General features: G+C 48.5%; 1 long non-coding RNA gene across 4 annotated transcripts in view; it reads right to left on the reverse strand.

Annotated features, from left to right (window-relative positions):
- The window catches only part of LOC137518848 (uncharacterized), a 93,380-nt gene that overhangs the window by 13,142 nt on the left and 61,094 nt on the right, over positions 1 to 19,144 (reverse strand). For 3 of the 4 annotated variants that reach the window (XR_011020911.1, XR_011020915.1, XR_011020913.1), the window contains exons 3-4: positions 5,897 to 5,994; positions 176 to 249 (exon numbers count right to left, since the gene is read on the reverse strand). This is a non-coding gene — a long non-coding RNA (uncharacterized lncRNA). The remainder of the gene's footprint in view (positions 1 to 175; positions 250 to 5,896; positions 5,995 to 19,144) is intronic. The other variant, XR_011020914.1, reaches the window with a different exon arrangement.

Raw genomic sequence — 19,144 nt, forward strand, 5'->3', positions numbered from 1 at the left:
CAAAGTCTAGGGTGCCAGGACATCTGTGCCTATAGGCTCCGGTGATGTAAATCTGGGCCTGGCTGTGCTTCACACAGCAGTGTTCTCCCCAGGATTTTTTTCCAGCCGGGTGGCATGAAAAAGTAGCCGGGTGGGGTGTGAGGTGGGAATGCTGGACCAGTGCAACTCTACTTACAGCATAAGAAGAGGATGAGGAGGCGAGCTGATGACAGCCAAAACTAGTTAGGTGATGCACCCGTCTAAAAGAGCCTGGAGAGAACACAGAATATGGGTGTTATAGTTACATTTCATACTGGGGAGATTATTGCATTTAATATGGGGGGGGGGGTTAATTTCACGTTTCATACAGGGGTGTTGCATTTCATAAAGGGGGTGATTTTTGTTTTTCATATGGTTGTGATTTGCTGCTGGGGTCAAGCGGTATTGCAGATAGTAAACAGGAGTCAGTATCATACTAAATTATCTGCAATACCCCTCTACCCCAGCAGCAAATAACATCCATATGAAATAACTTGCATGTGAACGCTGCAAGAATCACCCCCACACACTGTCCTTTCAAGCCACTTGCACATACCCTCAACACTGGATATATGTTCCATTTTTACTATTTTTGCAGCAGCAGCAACTTTTAACATACTTTGTCCAGCTAGTACAGCCAGGGCCAGATTTGTAATTTTTACTGCCCTAGGCAAACTTTTCACAACTGATCTCTGTGATTGAATTGGCCAGTTGCTAAAAATCAAGTCATGTTTCCACATCTTATAGGCAACCAAGCAGGCAGATGAGACAGACAGCATCAGCAGCAGCCTCCATCCCCAGCAAGTCATCTAATCCACATTGCAGCCATTGTTTGTTTTCACAGGTCCCCTAGCTAACTAGCTTGAAAGCTCCGTGTACTCAGCAGACTATGCACGATATCAAATAAGAAGTGAAGATTAGCAGTGGTTTCACTCACACCAGAGGAAGGATGATTATCCACTCATGTGCAGTGCTCTGAACTTTTCCCGGCATCAGTGTGGCATGCTTCAGAGGAGCTGGTGTTGTAGAGAAGCAGCCAGGAAACAGAGGGGGCGGGGCGTCAGAACTCCTTGCCGTGCACTGTATCTGGAGCTGAAGATTCATGCTGCCAGGGCACAGGAGAGACTCTGTGTGGATACGATCGCTCAGGGGAGGGGGGATAGAGTGTCTGCAGCTTCAGGTTCTCTCCCAGCCGCCCTCAAGTAAGGCCCGGTTCACATTAGCGTTCGCTATCCGGATTTTCCGGATCTGATCCGGACCGCATACTGTACAAACGGAACATACGTTCCGCATAGCAATGCAAAGGCTATGCGGACGTTCACATACGTACGTTCCGTACAGTACGGAGCCGGACCGGATCCGGACTCTTTTCCAACATGAGCTATTTTTTGGGTCCGGATCTCCGGCCCACGCACCCGGACCGGAGCCTGACCTGAGCCTGACAGCACCATCAGGAACGCAGAAACCAATGGGAAACGGAAGGCACAGAACACACTACCTACAAAAACCTGACGTTCTACCCCACTTCCTATGCATATCCAAGCGGCCATTTCGGATGGGGACACATGGGCCAAGCATGTCTGGAGTGGAGCAGCAGTGACAGACGTGTTGGAGCTGTTTGGCAGAATGTCGGAGGTGGAGGTGAGGCCTATAGCGGAGGAACCTGATTGTACATGTGCACCAGGTGCACCTTCTGCTGACCCGAACATTTTTTTATTTATATTTAACTATTTTTTGCCCACGGATCCAGATGGCAGCCTGATGCATGCCTGATACAAACGGACCGGATCTGGATCGGAACCGTACGGTTCTGATCAGGATCAGGTCAGGATCCGATCAGGATCCAATCAGGATCCGGTCCGTTTACTTGCCAAAACGCAAGTGTGAACGGGGCCTAACTGTGACAGGACTAGTTTCCCTGCGCTCTGTTTTTATTTGTACCTGGCGGCTGCCTCTGCTAGCTGAGCTGCCTGCAAGCTAACAGACACAGGCAGCCAGCAAAGCGGGGCATAGAAGAGGCTTTCCGTTATGGCGGTGACAGACAGTCAGCCAGCCCTGCCCCTTACAACCTGCTCAGCCAATCACTGTACAAGCAGGAGGTCACGCAGGCAGATGAGCGCTCCTGCAATGTATAGCGAGAGCTGAGCACTGATTTATTGCAGGCAATGAAACCCTCTGCCAGCATGACATCTGCTTTAGCAAGGTAGGCGGGCGGGATCTCAAACCAGCCGGGCGGCCCGCCCACTTAAAGAGCCCTGGGGAGAACACTGCACAGGTGTACATTTCCGATCCAGTCAGGTAAGGATGTGTTCCCACTGCTTCCGGATCACCTGCGGCCAGCGGGAGTGGACAGTATAATGCCCCAGGCTGTAATGGTCCGCAGTGATCCAGCTGGAGCTCAGATGCTCTGCCCCATAAGCTATGTGGGGGTACACATCTGCCTGGCCCGGGTTATCATGGATTGCACAGAAGTGCTGTCCACTTATTGCAACGGATACCGCAGATCCATTGCAGCGTGACAAGTGTGAACGGCTCCTATGTATAACATAGGTGCCGTTTACTCTCCGCATAGCAGGGAGCAGAGAATGGACAAAAAATGTCAGTTCTCCACTCTAGTGGGGACAGAGCCTGAAACTGACAAAAAAAACCTGACTGGACCGGAAATGTACAGATTCTAAAGTCTAATACTTTAGGGTACAGATTAAAAACTTATCCAAACAAAATTAACTCAGTCAAGCAATGGTACATCATTAGTGATAAATAATTTGAACTCTGCTGCATGTTTACATTTTCAATTAAAACACAAAGAAAGCACAGATTATAGAGAAAAATATACTTTTCATAAATCAGCACTGTTACATAAAGGGGCTTCTGAATTTATTCTAGGTTGTGTTTCAAGAGGGGCTCATGTAAATGAAGTTTCACATACATTAAGCAATGGTTTGCTGCTGAAAATCATCGTAAATGCTATACTTGTGTTCTATATCTATATATATAATAGACTAAGTGCCTCAACCTTCAAACAAGAAGAAGAAGTACTTTGCATGAGAAAATTTATGCGTCCTCAAACACCAAGTTTAAGGCCTCTTTTCCACGGACTGTTGAGCTGTGTGCTCAGCAAGCAGTTACCAGGCAGCAGTGAGCAGATACCAGGCAGCAACAAGCAGTTACCAGGCAGCAGCAAGCAGTTATCAGTCAGCAGTAAGCAGATACCAGGCAGCAACAAGCAGTTACCAGGCAGCAGCAAGCAGTTACTAGGCAGCAGTGAGCAGTTACCAGGCAGCAGTGAGCAGTTACCAGGCAGCAGTGAGCAGTTACCAGGCAGCAACAAGCAGTTACCAGGCAGCAACAAGCAGTTACCAGGCAGCAACAAGCAGTTACCAGGCAGCAACAAGCAGTTACCAGGCAGCAACAAGCAGTTACCAGGCAGCAGTGAGCAGATACCAGGCAGCAGCGAGCAGTTACCAGGCAGCAGCGAGCAGTTACCAGGCAGCAGCAAGCAGTTACCAGGCAGCAGCAAGCAGTTACCAGGCAGCAGCAAGCAGTTACCAGGCAGCAGCAAGCAGTTACCAGGCAGCAGCAAGCAGTTACCAGGCAGCAGCAAGCAGTTACCAGGCAGCAGCAAGCAGTTACCAGGCAGCAGTGAGCAGTTGTGAGAGTTTGAGAGCCATTTCACTCCCTATTCACAGTCCATGGAAAAGAGGCCTTACCCTAGCAAGTCTGACATTGCAAATCTGGCCTAATTGGCTATTCATGAGGCAATGCTCATGCAAATGCATGCACAAACCAATACCACAAAGCAGTCACCCTGCTACATGCTACATTAGCACTATCCGGCTTAGTGCACACCAGAGCGGTTCGGCAGCGTTTTGCGATCCACTTGCGGCTGCGGATACGCTTGGGTAATGTATTTCAATGGGCTGGTGCACACCAGAGCGGGAGGCGTTTTGCTGAAACGCATACTCCCGAGGTGAGGCATTTTTTGGATTGCGGAGGCGTTTCTGCCTCCAATGTAAAGTATAGGAAAAACGCAAACCGCTCTGAAAAACTGCAGTTCAGAGCGGTTTTGCAGGCGTTTTTGTTACAGAAGCTGTTCAGTAACAGCTTTACTGTAACAATATATGAAATCTACTACACCAAAAACGCTTTACAAAACCGCAAAATGCTAGGTGAAATGCTACAGAAAAATAAGAAAAAGCGTTTCAAAATCTGCTAGAATTTGGCGGATCTGCTAGCAGTTTTTGGTGTGCTCCAGGCCTCCAGGAGCGCCACGGGGAGAATTCCCAATGCCCCCTTTTTATACAACTGGGGGGACCGCAGGGTCCCAGGCTCTCTCACTGCCTGGAAACCACAGCGGCACCCCGGAGGGGGAGGCTGGGTGGCGTGGACGACCCCCCCCAAAGTGTGGCCAGCGCCGGGGAGAGCCGTCTGCACCCACCTCCCAATATTAAAAACAGGCACTTACCTTAACGTCCATTGCGTTCTGCTACATGCGCATTAATTTGGGGGCACCACATGAGAAAGGAGAGAAGCATGGGTCACCCCGAGCTTTAGAGCTCAGGGCTGGCTCACATACAGCACTCCAGAGGGGGGGGGGGGAGGACAGGCGCACTCACTCCAGGGTTCCCACCACCGGAGCAAGCCATCCACCACCTGCCTCCAAAGGATACAAACTGCACAAAATGCTTTCCATGAGAAAATTAATGCGCATGTAGCAGAACCCAATGGACGTTAAGGTAAGTGGCTGTTTTTAATATTAGTAATCTCCCAGCGAAGCAGGCACACCATCCGTTCCTTTGGGTGCTTGGTGAGGCGGTATAGGCAATACCAAGCTCGTAAGTCAATCTCAAAGATCTCACCAGCACACCACAGTTCAAAGCACACCCTTTATTGTGCCAGTATCCACAAAAGTTCCAACAATTGTTTCTGGAGCCACGCAGGGTCCCCCTTTCTCAAGGCATATGGTTACATCACACATTCATGTCAATTCCTCTATATACACTCCTACTACCCAATACCCCACTCGAAAGCTGTGACCTCACAGATGACACCATGGTTATTAACATAGGTAAACACAATCTCCATTTCCCAACTATGAGTAATCTATGGGCTGTTCTTGCAAAATGCATATTTCAGGGTATCCCCCCTGTCGTTCGTTTACTGTACCTATCATCATCAGGTGCACCCAGATCGCTACTGGCATACTACCGTTCTGATTGCATGCATTCAAATTTCCAATACCTTCCCCCTCTGTCCGTTATCTGCTCATCACCGTCCTGATTCCACAGAACGCTCGCCGCTGATGCCGCCTGGGGGCGTGGCCAACGTGTGTCCAATCCCTCTGCACAGTGTCACCAAGCCAATCCACGATGACGCGCAGGCGGCTCACGTGTCGCATGCGTCACGCGTCTTACCAACGCCAGCCGCATGCGCAGTACACGAGTGACCAGAGCGGGCGTGTCACTGATCCCCGACTCCGCCCCTCTCGCCTGAGCCTTCGTCCAGGGAGACCGGGGCGGGCGCATCGTAGACACAACTCCGCCTCTATCTCTCCCAATGTGCACACCGTAGGTACCACTAGCGATCGTTCGCGCAGGGTGACCGAGGCAGGCGCGTCATTAGACGCAACTCCGCCTCCATCCCTCCCAGCGCGCTCACCATGGCAACCAATACGCATTATACCTATGTATAATTACAACTGTCCGCAGGACTAGTGGTATTAATCTAATGAATGAATGGCTTAATACATTAACAGCTATCACCAAACCTCAGGGCCGCACAAGGGGGAGACAATAATCCCCCATCTAATGCACATAGAGCACTTCAGATAGGGAAGGCTTAGAGCTGAATGCATTCGTTATTATAATTTAGTACTTACCACCTGCAATCTCGGGGCACCCCATGACGTGAAGTGCCACCCCCACATATGGGAGAGTCATACAGACTGATAATCGTGGGAAAGTGGCCAGAGCAAATCTGAAAAAGCAAACAAACAGAATTCCCATATTACTCTATGAACAACACAACCATGCTGATACAGTGAAATATCAATAAAATCAAAGATTAAAAACACAAGATCATCCTGAAAAAAGGGGGGGTTAATATTCATATGATGACACCAAACTTTACATTATCTTTCCCCTAAAAAACATGTCAGGGGGTTGTTCTTATTCAAACCCCCCGGTGCAACTGTCCCCATCTCGAAGATCCAAAAAGCCTCTCGCTGTAATAGTTTTCTCTCCCAGTCTCCTCCCCTTTTGGGCCTATTTACTTGCTCGATCACTACCCCTCTCATCTGGTGTGCTCTGTGGTTGTTTTCCACACAATGTATGGCCACCGGCTTAGTGTAATCTAATTTCTCACCCTTTTCTTTGGCTACCCATGCCACCCTGATGTCACTACGGTGATGTTGGAAGCGTTTTTTAAAAGGATTCGTGGTCTGTCCTATATATGCTAGGCCACATGGGCATTTTAGCATATACACACAATGGTCCGTATTGCAATTAAAGTACCCATTCATTTTGTATTTTTTGCCACTATTGGGGTTCACGAATTCTGGGCCCACTATAATGGAATCGCACACGTTACAGTTGTGACATCTGTAACAACCTTTTTTGTTAGAAAATACAAATTCTTTTTTATATTTAGATTGGGGGTCGGCTTGCACCAGAAGATTCCTGAGATTAGCACTGGACCTGTATGCAAACATTGGTCTTTCCTTTATTTCCTGAGTAAGTGTCCGATCTGCTTGGAGAATGTCCAAGTTTTTGATGGTTGCTTTCTTAACCAAGCCCGCATTTTCATTGTGTGTTTGTACAAAAGGTATTCCTTTCCTGGGGTTGGCATTCTTTATGCTCCTGCCCTCCGCTATTTCGAGTGCCCTCTTCTTTGCTCTCTCTAACACCTCGGTCGGATATCCTCTTTCCAGAAACCTTATTTCCATCTCAGCCATGTTTGTTCTGCACATCTCACTGTCTTTACATATCCTCAATACTCTAAGGAATTGGGATATGGGGAGACCCTCCTTCAGATGTTTGGGATGTGCACTCTGGAAATGTAGCAAGGTGTTCCTATGTGTCTGTTTGCGATACAAGGTTGTGGTTAGGGCCCCTTCATCATTAATCACCATTACATCCAGGAAGGGTATCTGTGTCACTGATACCTCGGGGTTGAACACAATTCCTTCAAATATACCATTGAGGAAGTCCACAAACTCATAGAGTTCTTGTTCAGTGCCATTCCAAAGGACAAAGATATCGTCTATAAATCTGGCCCACCACATTACATGGAGACTGTATGGCGCAGAAGTATAGACGAACTCCTCCTCCAACCATCCCATAAAGAGATTTGCAAAGGCCGGTGCGGCCGAGCTTCCCATGGCTGTGCCCCTGTGTTGTTTATACCACTGAGTCTCAAACCTAAAATAGTTCGATGTCAATATGAGCTCCAGACCCTCAACGATAAACTCGGCTGGGATCTTTGGGTGCTGAGACTTATTCAGGAAGTAACGTACTGCTTCCAATCCAGCCATATTTGGAATAGATGTGTATAGGGCCCCTATATCCATTGTGCACAGTAGGGTATTCGCTTTTACTTCCCTTACATTCCCCAATTTCATTAGGAAATCATTCGTGTCCTTTAGATAGGCCGGCAGACCCCTCACCATGGGCTGTAGGACAAAATCTATGAATTGTGCCAAGGGCTGTGTTACCGATTCTGTTCCAGATACAATCGGTCTGAATTTCAAAGGGTTTACCCCCTTATGGACTTTAGGAAGTCCGTATATTACTGGTCTCTGTGGAAAAGCAATATGCATATAATCATATTTATTCTCTGTTACCCAACCATTATTAAGGCCCAACTTTAACAATTCCTCCAGTTTTTGTCTAATTTCATTGGTGGGATCACTGCCCAGACATGCATATGTACTGTTATCACTCAACATGGTGACCATGCCCTCTCTGTACTTATCATAATCCATAATCACAATTGCTCCCCCCTTATCTGCTGGTTTTATAATTATGGTGTCATCATCCCTCAGGCGATTAATCGCATCCTTTTCTGCTCTAGTCAGATTAGGGCGCGACTTCCTGTTCCCTTCACCTCTTTTGGTATCAAATTTGACCATATTGCTAAAACTTTCAATGCTCGGGTACTCCCCGGGTGGTATGAACTTGCTCTTCAACTTGAAGGGACTCACCTCTTCTGCGTCGCTCTGCGGCTTTAGTGGTTGCTTAGAGAAAAATTGCTTGATTTTTAATGTACGTTCAAATTTGAACATATCAACTTCCAGCTGAAAGTCACTTTTGGGATTATTTGGGCAGAACGATAGTCCCTTAGATAGTAGATTCATTTCTGCTGGGTCTAGGCATCTTTGTGATAGATTAATTACCGGGCACGATTGGTCACCTTCCTTGTTTCCATTTGGTGTTTTTTTGTTGTTGCTTTTCCGCTTGCTCCTCCGGGGTCGTCTGCTTCTCCGGCCTGTTGAAAAGAATTCGAAGATCCTACTCCGGCTTCGCTGTCTGAGCTTGGATTTTCTGTGAGGACATCGCTTTCTATATTGGTGGGTAAGTCCTTTGGTCTTGGTCTCTGTTTTGGTTTGTGTGGTTTCTGCGGTTGTGGCCTCTGCGGTTGTGGCCATCGTCTGTACGGGAAGGGTCGTCCGCTTGGATGTTGATTTCCGTGTACCCATGGATACACCCGGCCTTCCTTATAATCAAGACAAACCAATTTATATTTATCACGCTTCTTTTGCTGAATGAATCTTTTGTACTCCTCAATGTCCTTATCCAATGCTGCTAGATCCTTTTTAAAGCTTTCGCTCCTCTCTGATACAACTTCTATCTTGGTCTGAATCACGATAATATCACTCTCCACATCTGATAGTAAAACCCTTATTTCTTCAATGATCATCAGCATGTATGTAAGGGAGTTCTTAGTCGATAAGGCACACCACCGTTCACAGAATTCAGTTTTATTCCTGCTGATGGTGGGTTGTAACGGTATACGGAATCCTTCTTTTCTCTATAATATTCTGACAATGTTTCTCCATGCAGTTCAAGATCCACCTTCCTCTTCCTTAGTCTTTTATATTCCTTAATCAGGTCTTTATCATTATCGTTGCCAAATCCACCTCCAGGCCTCCTTGGGAATAAGATATCATTGATGTCATCCGATGAATATTCACATATCTGATCTTCCTCCTCCATCGGGGGCTAAACCGCCCGTCAGGGTGTCTTGTGTATTCTCTACTTGTCTGGCTCAATCGCAGCCAGACAACTGATTCAATTGCACTGCCAATACGGACCCAATCACAGTCCGTGTCAATCCGTGAAAGATCCTCTTCCAGCCGGACTATTGTTGGTTTCGGATAATTCCTTTAGGAGGGTGCTCTGACTCTGACTTTTTAATATTAGGAGGTGGGTGCGGATGGCTCTCCCCAGCGCTGGCCACGCTTGGGGGGGGGGGGGCGGCTGCGCCACCAAGCCTCCCACTCCGGGGTGCCGCTGTGGTTCCCAGGCAGCGAGAGAGCACTTTGCAGTATTGGTTTTTTGACCCTGCATAGTTTGGCATGCGAAAGCAAATGCATATTTGCATGAGCATTGCCTCATGAATAGCCAATTAGGCCGGATTTGCAAAGCCAGACTTGCTATGGTTAAACTTGGTGTTTGAGCACGCATACATTTTCTCATGGAAAGCCTACTTCTTCTTGCTTCAAAGTTGAGGCACGTACTCTATTAGATAGATAGATGCGGCGTATGCTACGACGCGGGTTGGCTAGTTACATATATTTGACTTTAAAATTTGAAAGGAGGAGGAACCCCCAAAGAATGTCTACTGGGATTTATAAAACAGATTCAATTCATACTATATATATAGACAGCTTTTGACTAAATATCTCTACTATTACACCAGGAGGGAAATAGCAGTCAAGTGAAAGGCTACTACCCCCCCCCCCTTTCATTAAATGCATAGAAGGAAGCAGAAAACCAAGTGCAAGATCATCCACCAGGCAACCTAGGCAGGTGCTTGGGGACTAGTGGGTGTCAAGGAGCCCATCTGCCACCTTATTTTACCTCTCTCCATTCCAGCGTACGTAAAGGACCACAAGGGGGCCCCAAATCTACTACCATGCCTAGGACCCCATTAATTCTTAAACCATCTCTGGATGACTGCATGAGATATGAATGGGTCGATAAGACAATACAAAAGGATGCTGAGTGGGGGGCCAGGAGGCTCAGACCTTTACTACCCTTTCATCCTCTACCTTCTCTCTTCTATCTCTTCCCTTTCCCTGAAGCCATCGGATGCGTGTTTGAACCTACATGCATGGCAAGATACACCTACACGAAACGGTGGAAAAGAAATCTGTTTTTCAATAAGCTTCTCTGATAACTATGGTAACATAAAACACTTAATGTAACTAGAAGTGAAAGCTCTAATCTAACTGCCACTAAGACTGGTATTAATATATGTGACATTTCTTAACAGCTTTGCCTTTTTATTGCCGTATATGCTGGGAGGCACCAGTTACTGAATGTTAATTTTGTTGTTCTAGGTTTACTCTTTTCTTATAAAGACAATAAACTTGATCTGTTCAAAAATAAAAAGTGAAAGAGAGGAACAGTGTTCAGTACAGAAAGGTCTCATTTTAAAGGAATCGTCAGGCATACAATGCTGAATGCAGTAGTTCTGCGCCTACGCAGTACACTGCGAACAACGTAGGCTTGATTGACAGCGGCGCTCGCGCAGGCGCAGTAAGGACGACCTCGAGGTCGGCCTCTGCAGCGGTGGGGACCCCCGGCCGGCGGCTGGGAGCCGAGATGCTGTGTGGGACATGTCGGCTGCAAGGGGCTGGAGGAAACCATAGGTCCACCTATAAAGGCTAGAACAGTGTTTCTCAGCACTATTAAAATATGTACCCCTTTATGAAAGATGGTGTTTACCGAGCAACCCCTACTGTGAGCCACATCATATCAAGTACAACTTGATATATATATTTTTGGAAGATGCACTCCATATTTTTGTATAATTGCATTTGAAACATTACTTCATGTTTTTAAAAACCAACCCAAGTACCTCCAGGGCTACACATAACACATGTTGAGAACCTAAGGGTAGAGGCAGAGCATCAAATCTCAGTGAATCTCAGTAGTGCCTACAAAACATATACACAGGCAGCACTGGAGTATATAGAGCATACATCAAAAAAAGGAACCTGGAAAAAGGGGTGCAAGGGATTGCCGCTAGTAGAATATCACTACAATTAGCGATATTCTACTGCTGGATTCCGATAGTAAAATATCGGTAATGTTTACGATATTTTATTATGGCTAAACTCAACCCTACTCACACACAGAACCCTCCCTCTACCGTTGCCTAATCCTAACTCTAGGACCTCCCGGTGGTACCTAACCCTAAGACCTAAGAACTGTTACAATAATGATTGCCTGATGTGTTTCTCAGATCAAGGCTGCTTCATCAGAGGTACTTTCTCATCACTGCTGGCAGGACTGGACTATGTCTCTCATTCAGAGATGGATTATGGTGAAATGGGGAAACGGGGGAATGTAGCAGTGTTGTCTCCCACTGATTTACACCTGCTCTTTTTGGTAAGATGGGGTGTGGAAAGAGGTATTCAGAGGAGGTAGCAACCAGGCCCCTGGAAAAGCACCAGGCCCTAGGCACTTGGCTAAGTTGCCTTGTGGATGATCCAGCTCCGCTCTCATGTACTATCTTGGATTAGGTGGTAATATTACCTCCATCACTGTAATGATGCTGATTTTTTTGAATTGGCTGATGTTATTTGGCAATTGATTGCTTTATTGTAAATGTGCTGCTGTTTATTTGCAATCATCTATATTTTAATATGATCACATTAAATTCTAGCTTTCCATCATTAATTAGATCCTCCCAGCAGTAGGCTTCCTTCTGTACTCTACATTCTGGGTCAGCCTTCCTCCAACTGGTCTCCAATTCAAGAAAGGTGAGTGGAAATTTTGACTATGCCCTTCTCATAGCACTGATCAAGTGCCCCACCTCCAGAGAGAAGAAAGTAGGAAGAGAAAGATTGTCACATGGCATGGAGGAGACTCTGAATGGTTTCTTAATGGTTTTTGAATAGGCTCTTGTAGGCTTGTTAGCTTGCTCCTTGCTGATTCTTATTGCTAAAAAAGCACCCCTCAACAGCTCTTTTGAGAGCTAATCTTGTTCTTGTGATCTATTTTTTTTTGTGGCCCACTTGCATTATATACAGCCCTGTCAGTCAGTCACAGTTGGCCTTTGGCCCCTTAATTCTTACTGTGCCACTGCCAGGCCCAGCACATTCAGTGACTACCTGTGTGTGTGACAGGCAGCTGCACATTTGAAATCCCATCCCAATCACTGCACCTGTTCACTGTTCAGTGCACCTACCTACCTACCTACGTGAGTGCACGCATTGTTAATACCACCAGTCATTGCACTTGTTCACGGTACGTGTGTGTGACAGGTGCACAAATTTAGGCATAAGAAAATATTAAAAATCATAATAAAACTGTTATTTTTCTATTTTATTTGAGATAAATTTGAGTGAAATATTAAGACATCTTCAACTAGAACAATGAACCAAAACTGTTCAAACACTGTTTCTGCTTCTGAAACCAGAATAAATGTTTTCCTAACAAGTGCGGAGGTGTGACAAGTAACAGTAGTCCCACGCTAGGAAACTGAACCCTCCCTGTACGGATCTCTCTCTTTTCCCATGCAAAGTGTTATGTTGACTCTGAAAAGAGGAAGATGCATACTTGGTTTTTTTTCCTAGCATGCCTACTCTGCGTGACAGCCATAAAATGTGCTATAAAAAGTTTCACAAAAAGCCTTTTTTAAACACATAAGGGAGGTTTGTAACATAACTCATGTAGCCCCCCCATTACCTGTGAAGGTTGGCATCATCATCTGCAGCTGGCCGCGCCTCAAAGAATCGGGCTGTTAGACTGCCTCAGCTGCAATGCACGCCAGGAGATGCAAGCTGCATTGCATGCAGGGAGCTGTAGTATATACATCTCCCCGGCAGGAGATGTACTCACATCTACATACTACAGCTCGGCGTACATTGCAGCCTGCATCTGCTGGCATGCACTGTGGCTGGGAGTGAGCTCACAGGCAGATTCTTTGTGCGGCCAGCTGCAGATGATGATGCCAACCTTCACAGCGATGGGGGCTACGCGAGCATCCCCCTGTAGGTAAGCAATTGTGCTCCCTCCTGTCCCCTGGCCCCCAAACGGCATACTGTATAAGGAACCTCCCTTATGGAGAGGTTCATTATAAAAAAAATTAAGGTTGCTCAGTGCCGTTTAACGCCAAGTAAGTGACACACGCGGTTCATTAGTTAGGTTGGGTTAACACCAACAGAAAAAATATATGTTGAATCGGTGTATTGATATAAAGGAGAAGTCCAGACAGAAGCGAGGTGGGGTGATGCCAGACACTAGTGATGCTCAAATACCCCTTTTCAAAATTCGAGTTAGGTCGAATTCGAATAGTAAATTATTCGAGGTCAGTCGAATATTCGAGTCGAATAATTTTTACTATTCGATCTCGGACTTCGAGCTCACTATTCGAGTCGGTATTCGAGCTCACTATTCGAGCTGACTATTCGAATTGGCCTTAAATAGCTTCCAACACTTGTTTTGAGGGTGAATGATGCAAGAAACATCTTTTTTTCCAAGTAACAACAGCAAGTGATTATGTGGGGATGTTCCTTTAAAAAAAAATGTGGAAAGATAAGTTGTGTCCTTAATTTTGTTCAGTAGTGTTACTGTATATACTTCTTCTTCTTCTTCTTCTTCTTCATCTTCATCTTCATCTTCATCTTCATCTTCATCTTCATCTTCATCTTCATCTTCATCTTCATCTTCATCTTCATCTTCATCTTCATCTTCATCTTCATCTTCATCTTCATCTTCATCTTCATCTTCATCTTCATCTTCATCTTCATCTTCATCTTCATCTTCATCTTCTCCTTCTCCTTCTCCTTCTTTTTCAATATCGTCTTCTTCTTCTTCACGTATTTCTCTTTTCAATTTTTTTTTTAAAGAAATGCAGCTATTTTTGAGCGTAACAAATAGCTGGTGGGCGCACGCATGTTGGAAGCGCCATTGTATGTGCTCCCTGGCAGTGGAAACACAAAGACAGCAGGAGGTAAATTCAGCAGCAGGAGGAGGAGGATGAGTGTGTGGCAGCAGGCAGTCAATGAGGCAGGCAGCTCGCCGTGACATAATAGCCCTGGTACCTAGCGGTGATACCAGGGCTGTAAAGAAACACAACAGGAGGTCCCAGACAGCGGTCGTGCAGCCCACATTGTGTCCAATACACAACTGGGACAACACAGTTTTCAACCCGGGCACCTCAGAAAAATTAAACCTTTTTTTTTTTTTTAATGGTTTGTTTGGTTTTGGTTTTGCAACCAATATAGCTATTGTTTGACGTAATAGCTGGTGGCAGAGTGGCAGCAGAAGGTAATTCTGTGTACCCTGGCAGTGGGAAACACAGACAGACAGCAACAGCAGCAGGAGGAATGGAGGAGTAATGTGAGCAGCTATTGTTTGACGTAATAGCTGGTGGCAGAGTGGCAGCAGAAGGTAAATCATCTGTGTAGTGTACCCTGGCAGTGGGAAACACAGACAGACAGCAGCAGCAGCAGCAGGAGGAGGTATGGAGGAGTAGTGTGAGTGTGGCAGCAGGTAGGCAGCGTGACATAATAGCCCTGGTACCTAGCGGTGATACCAGGGCTGTAAATAAACACAACAGGAGGTCCCAGACAGCGGTCGTGCAGCCCACATTGTGTCCAATACACAACTGGGACAACACAGTTTTCAACCCGGGCACCTCAGAAAAATTAAACCTTTTTTTTTTTTTTTAATGGTTTGTTTGGTTTTGGTTTTGCAACCAATATAGCTATTGTTTGACGTAATAGCTGGTGGCAGAGTGGCAGCAGAAGAAGGTAATTCTGTGTACCCTGGCAGTGGGAAACACAGACAGACAGCAGCAGCAGGAGGAGGAATGGAGGAGTAGGCGAGCAGCTATTGTTTGACGTAATAGCTGGTGGCAGAGTGGCAGCAGAAGGTAAATCATCTGTGTACCCTGGCAGTGGGAAACACAGACAGACAGCAGCAGCAGCAGCAGCAGGAGGAGGTATGGAGGAGCAGTGTGAGTGTGGCAGCAGGTAGGCAGCGTGACATAATAGCCCTGGTACCTAGCGGTGATACCAGGGCTGTAAATAAACACAACAGGAGGTCCCAGACAGCGGTCGTGCAGCCCACATTGTGTCCAATACACAACTGGGACAACACAGTTTTCAACCCGGGCACCTCAGAAAAATTAAACCTTTTTTTATTTTAATGGTTTGTTTGGTTTTGGTTTTGCAACCAATATAGCTATTGTTTGACGTAATAGCTGGTGGCAGAGTGGCAGCAGAAGAAGGTAATTCTGTGTACCCTGGCAGTGGGAAACACAGACAGACAACAGCAGCAGCAGCAGGAGGAGGTATGGAGGAGTAGTGTGAGTGTGGCAGCAGGTAGGCAGCGTGACATAATAGCCCTGGTACCTAGCGGTGATACCAGGGCTGTAAATAAACACAACAGGAGGTCCCAGACAGCGGTCGTGCAGCCCACATTGTGTCCAATACACAACTGGGACAACACAGTTTTCAACCCGGGCACCTCAGAAAAATTAAACCTTTTTTTTTTTTTAATGGTTTGTTTGGTTTTGGTTTTGCAACCAATATAGCTATTGTTTGACGTAATAGCTGGTGGCAGAGTGGCAGCAGAAGAAGGTAATTCTGTGTACCCTGGCAGTGGGAAACACAGACAGACAGCAGCAGCAGGAGGAGGAATGGAGGAGTAGGCGAGCAGCTATTGTTTGACGTAATAGCTGGTGGCAGAGTGGCAGCAGAAGGTAAATCATCTGTGTACCCTGGCAGTGGGAAACACAGACAGACAGCAGCAGCAGCAGCAGCAGCAGGAGGAGGTATGGAGGAGCAGTGTGAGTATGGCAGCAGGTAGGCAGCGTGACATAATAGCCCTGGTACCTAGCGGTGATACCAGGGCTGTAAATAAACACAACAGGAGGTCCCAGACAGCGGTCGTGCAGCCCACATTGTGTCCAATACACAACTGGGACAACACAGTTTTCAACCCGGGCACCTCAGAAAAATTAAACCTTTTTTTTTTTTTTTATGGTTTTTTGGTTTTTGGTTTTACAACCAATATAGCTATTGTTTGACGTAATAGCTGGTGGCAGAGTGGCAGCAGAAGAAGGTAATTCTGTGTACCCTGGCAGTGGGAAACACAGACAGATAGCAGAAGGGCAGTACACAGCAGCCCACTGTAGGTGTAAAATGTGTGGCTGCAGGCGACGTAATAGTCAAAGTGAACCAGGCTGGCTTAGTGAGCAGGAGCCAGGAGGTGGTAAAGGGTGGTAAGGCACATTAACGATGGTTCCGGCAGCCAGTTCATGTCCCCCTCTCGCCGACAATAGGGGCCAGGAACTCGCCTTCCACCCACGCCTGGTTCATCTTGAGAAACGTCAGTCTGTCCACAGACTTGTGAGACAGACGTGAGCGTTTCTCGGTGACCACGCCACCAGCTGCACTGAAGCAGCGCTCGGACAGCACGCTGGAAGGGGGGCAGGACAGCACTTCCAGGGCGTACTGCGCCAGCTCGCTCCAGATCTCCATGCGCTTGACCCAATACTCCATGGGATCAACAGGGGCATCGCTGTCAAGCCCGCTGTACGACCCCATGTAGTCAGCCACCATGCGGGTCAGGCGCTGGCTGTGACCGGAGGAGGATGCTGCTGCATGCATCTCCTCTCTAGTCACTGCTGCCGGAGCCTCTACAGTCCTGTAGAGCTCGTGGCTGAGAGACAGCAGGTCTGTGGGGCGCTTGCTGCTGCTGGATGCAGGCACCTGCTGCTGCCTCTGTGCTGGCTGCTGGACAGTGGGGGTGGAAGGCTGGGGGAAGGCTTCCTCCAAGCGCTCAACAAGGGCCTGCTGCAAGCTCCTTATTTGTTGCGCTGGGTCTCCTCCTGCAGGCGGCAGGAACTGGCTCAACTTCCCCTTGAGGCGTGGGTCCAACATCATGCTGATCCAGATGTCCTCCCTCTGCTTCATCTGGATCACCCTGGGGTCCCTGCGCAGGCACGTCAGCATGTGCGCTGCCATTGGGAAGAGGCGGGCCACGTCTGCTGGCACATCGACGTCAGTGCTGTCCTCATCCTCCTCCTCTGCCGCCTCATCCTCTCTCCACCCCCGCACCAACTCAGCTGCGCTGTGCTGATCCCCCTCATCAGCAGCCAGGTCAGGGACCTCCACCAAGTCCTCCTCCTCCTCCCCCTCAGAGGTGGACTGCGCAGCTGGTTGCCGCTCCTGCTGGTCCAAGGCTGCCGCTCCCTGTTCCAGCAAAGCATCGAGGGCCCTGTTCAGCAGAGAAACCAGGGGCACCCACTCGCAGACCATAGCATGGTCCCTGCTCACCATGTTTGTGGCCTGCAGGAAGGGAGCCAGCACAAAGCACACCTGCTGCATGTGCCTCCAGTCATCATCGGGGACGATGGACGGGATGTTGCTGGTCTTGTCCCTTCTCTGAGCGGCGGAAACAGTGGCCAGGGCAAGGTACTGTTTGACAGTGCGCCTCTGTTCAACTAGACGCTCCAACATCGCCAGGGTGGAGTTCCAGCGAGTTGGAACGTCAAGGATCAGCCGATGGCGTGGCAGATCCAGCTCCTTTTGCACGTCTTCCAGGCTCGCACAGGCTGCAGCCGAGCGCCGGAAGTGACGCACAACATTCCTTGCCGTTTCCAGCAGTTCGCCCATCCCCTGGTAGGTGCGCAGGAACTTCTGCACCACCAGGTTCAGCACGTGGGCAAGACAGGGGATGTGGGTCAGGTTTCCCCTGTCTATTGCGGCAACCAGATTGGCCCCATTGTCGGCCACCACCTCTCCGACTCTGAGGCCTCTGGGGGTCAGCCAAATCCTCTCCTGCTCCTGGAGTTTGGCCAACACATGGGTTGCCGTCAGCTTGGTCTTCCCAAGGCTGACCAAGTGCAGCAGCGCTTGGCAGTGGCGGGCCTTCACGCTGCTGCTGAGGCGGGGGGTTTGGCCAGGTGTGCCGGAGGATGGCAGAGGATCGGAGGAACCTGCTGCAGTTCCCCTGACCCTGCGGGGTGGCACCACCCACTGTGTTGCTGCTGCTGCTGTGCCCGCTGCTGCTCTCCCATCCTCACCCCCTTCCACCAAGCTGACCCAGTGGACAGTGAAGGACAGGTAGCGGCCTGTCCCGAAGCGGCTGCTCCAGGAGTCCATGGTGACGTGGACCCTTTCACCAACCGCGTGCTCCAGCCCTCGCTCCACATTGGCCATCACAAAGCGGTGCAGTGCAGGAATGGCCTTGCGGGCAAAGAAGTGTCTGCTGGGGAGCTGCCAGTCTGGGGCTGCGCAAGCAAGCAGCGCACGAATGTCGCTCCCCTCCTGCACGAGCGTGTACAGCAGGAGTTGGGAGCACATGGCCCGTGCCAGCAAGCCGTTCAGCTGCCGCACGCGACGGCTGCTGGGAGGCAGAGCCCTAACCACCCCCTGGAAGGACTCGCTCAAAAGGCTCTGGCGTGGCCTTTTGCTGACACGGGAATCAGCAGACACAGCAGAGGAGGCCACTGAGGACTGGCTGCCAGAACAGGCCTCAGTGTCGGCGGCAGGAGTTGCAGAGGGGGGAGGAGCAGTGCGTTTCCGCACTCCTGCTGGTGCTGCTGGAGGAGCAGGAGGGCGGGTGGCTGCTGTTGCTGCTGCTGCTGCTGAAGGCTGTGCAGTGATGGGTATGGTGCCACTGCCAGCACCAGATGCCTTCAGCCTCTGGAACTCCTCATGCTGGTGGAAATGTTTAGCCGCAAGGTGGTTGATGAGCGAGCTGGTGCAGAACTTTAAGGGGTCTGCACCTCTGCTCAACTTCCGCTGACAGTGGTTGCAAGTGGCGTACTTGCTGTACACAGTGGGCATGGTGAAATATCGCCAGATTGGTGACTTAAACATCCCCCTACGGCATGGAAGCGCTGCTGCCTGTCTCCCTGTGGTGGTTGGGGGGGGGGGGCT

This window comes from Hyperolius riggenbachi, chromosome 1 (genome assembly GCF_040937935.1).
Source record: "Hyperolius riggenbachi isolate aHypRig1 chromosome 1, aHypRig1.pri, whole genome shotgun sequence".
NCBI classification, from domain to species: Eukaryota; Metazoa; Chordata; class Amphibia; order Anura; family Hyperoliidae; genus Hyperolius; species Hyperolius riggenbachi.